Source organism: Eurypyga helias, unplaced genomic scaffold, assembly GCF_000690775.1.
Source record: "Eurypyga helias isolate BGI_N326 unplaced genomic scaffold, ASM69077v1 scaffold4476, whole genome shotgun sequence".
In the NCBI taxonomy this organism is placed as follows: Eukaryota; Metazoa; Chordata; class Aves; order Eurypygiformes; family Eurypygidae; genus Eurypyga; species Eurypyga helias.
The window spans coordinates 26,924-27,144 of NW_010255869.1; positions in this window are offsets into that span (position 1 = coordinate 26,924).

Here is a 221-nt window from a genome sequence, read left to right on the forward strand (position 1 = left end):
TAAATCGACAGCTTGCTTGCATCAAGCTGTGTCCCGTCTCTCAATCGCGGCACCTCTGCCCCCCGCCCTACGCTGTATCAGAGCGTGAACGGCCCGCGGAAGGGCGCGGAGGCGGCGGTCTCGCCGCTCGCCCCTCGGGCGCGTCACCCAACACCCCCTCCCACCCCCCACAGCACAACGGCGCGGCACAGACCAGCTTCCCTCGCACCCCAGCCCCGGCC